The sequence below is a fragment of the Chiloscyllium plagiosum genome, unplaced genomic scaffold, assembly GCF_004010195.1.
Source record: "Chiloscyllium plagiosum isolate BGI_BamShark_2017 unplaced genomic scaffold, ASM401019v2 scaf_91596, whole genome shotgun sequence".
NCBI lineage: Eukaryota > Metazoa > Chordata > Chondrichthyes > Orectolobiformes > Hemiscylliidae > Chiloscyllium > Chiloscyllium plagiosum.
The window spans coordinates 5761-7542 of record NW_025202074.1 but is presented as its reverse complement, the minus strand read 5'-3'; the positions used below and the strand labels follow the sequence as shown (position 1 = coordinate 7542).

Sequence of the window (1782 nt, the reverse complement as noted above, 5' to 3'; positions counted from 1 at the left end):
TATTTTTATCTTAGTAAAATGTTTTTGAATTTCAAAAATAGAAAAAGACTGGAAGGTGCTCTGGGTTCGAGTGGAACCAGGATCTGCTCTGTTCACCTGACCTTGTTCAAAAACAAAGAATTATAATGATCATGACCTCAATATTGCATTGATTATTTAATGTCTTCCTACTCAGCTGCTAGTGATGTACAGGAGCTCTCTCTTTTGTCTTTTTCCAGGCAAATATTTGATGGACCAATCCGAGAGCGACCAGCTGTTTCTCACAATCAACAGGTATGTTACCACTGACAGAGTGGAGAATGTCCTTTCCACTGTCTGAGTGGATTAAGTCAGACGCACATTGAGCTCCATTTCCAGGAAGTACACATTCAATCCAAGAGTTAAACACAACAGATGATATATAAATCCATATTTCACCCTGTTCTGAATGCATACCACCTCAGTGACAGTAAATTCCATTATTCAAAGCCAATTATCATTCATAAGATTAAAAGCAGGTTAGACTGTATGCTTGTAATAAATATACATTTGAGCTGCATTAAATCCATATGTAGAAAAGGCATTTTAAAAGTTATAATCAATAATCAATCATGCTGTTATATTGTTATAACAAGTATATATGAAGTTGATATTGAGTGCAGATATAGAAGCAAAGTTGGACATTGAGTAACTGACCAGGACAAATTTATTCTTTTGATAAATAGTTGTCCTGGATAAAGAGAATAATCAAACAATGTAAATTCCAGGTGAACTTCTTGGTCAAGCCTGATCTCCAGAGGATGCTTCCAGAGAGGATGCTTCAAGCTCATTCACACATGTGCATACACATCTGTCTCTGTCTGCCTGTCTCTCAGCCCGGTGTTGATGAAAATACACTTTATCCACACTCCCATTCTAGTTGAGGGCCTGAGTAATGCAGAAGCATTTCCACAGTTTTTAAATGTGTGAAACACTGATTGATAAGACTTTAAACCCATCTCAAAGTGGATCAGATCATGACATGCAGGACTGGAAACACAAGGAGACATCCAGACAATGTCAGTGTGATATAGACCAGTACCACTCTTCAAAGTGATACAGATTGGCAGAACAACAGAAAACTCACTCACATGCAGCCAGTTAATGGTTAAAAGGGAGAAAAATGCAATTTAGGCCCACAACTACTTCCAGATATGGACAGTCATAAATTGACCAAATTATCAAATGCTTCAGAAGATGTTAGTTTTAGATGTCACTTTATTGCGGTGCCCAGCAGCAACTGCCAAAGACTAGTGCATACACAAAATGTAAAATCAAAACTGATTCAAACATAAGTATTGAACCAACATTAATCCCTCAATCACCAGATTTAGCGAACATTGGACTGGTTTATCCTACACCCTGACTGAAAAAACACAATTGAACATAGAAAGAGAATAGCATCCAAATATTCGACTTGTCACTGCACACAGAGCAAAACTGGTACTATAGGTATTCAAAGGCTGATAACTGCAGAACTAATCTCAAATTGCCATTTACACCGAGACACTGATAGTGAGTGGATGAAGTTCAGAATCCCAAACAGTTATTGGAAACTAGTATGGAGAACAGATGAAGAATAGAATGTCCCAGCACAGACACAACACGCTGAATGGCTGTACCAATTCTGTGATTGAGTCATAAATCACAAAATGCCTAAGAGTTTAAGGCACAATCACAACACCCTAAGAACTGCTATCACAGATTGAATCACAGTCACAGAGAACTTGTTTTTTTCTAATTCAGTCATGGGATGGGGGCATC

The 1782-nt window shown here is 37.8% G+C and overlaps 1 long non-coding RNA gene across 1 annotated transcript in view; it reads left to right on the top strand.

The window, feature by feature from the left end:
- Positions 1–50: 50 nt before the first annotated feature.
- LOC122546189 overlaps positions 51–1782 on the top strand; it is a 5331-nt gene continuing 3599 nt past the window's right edge. The window contains exon 1 of the long non-coding RNA XR_006310681.1: positions 51–273. This is a non-coding gene — a long non-coding RNA (uncharacterized LOC122546189). The remainder of the gene's footprint in view (positions 274–1782) is intronic.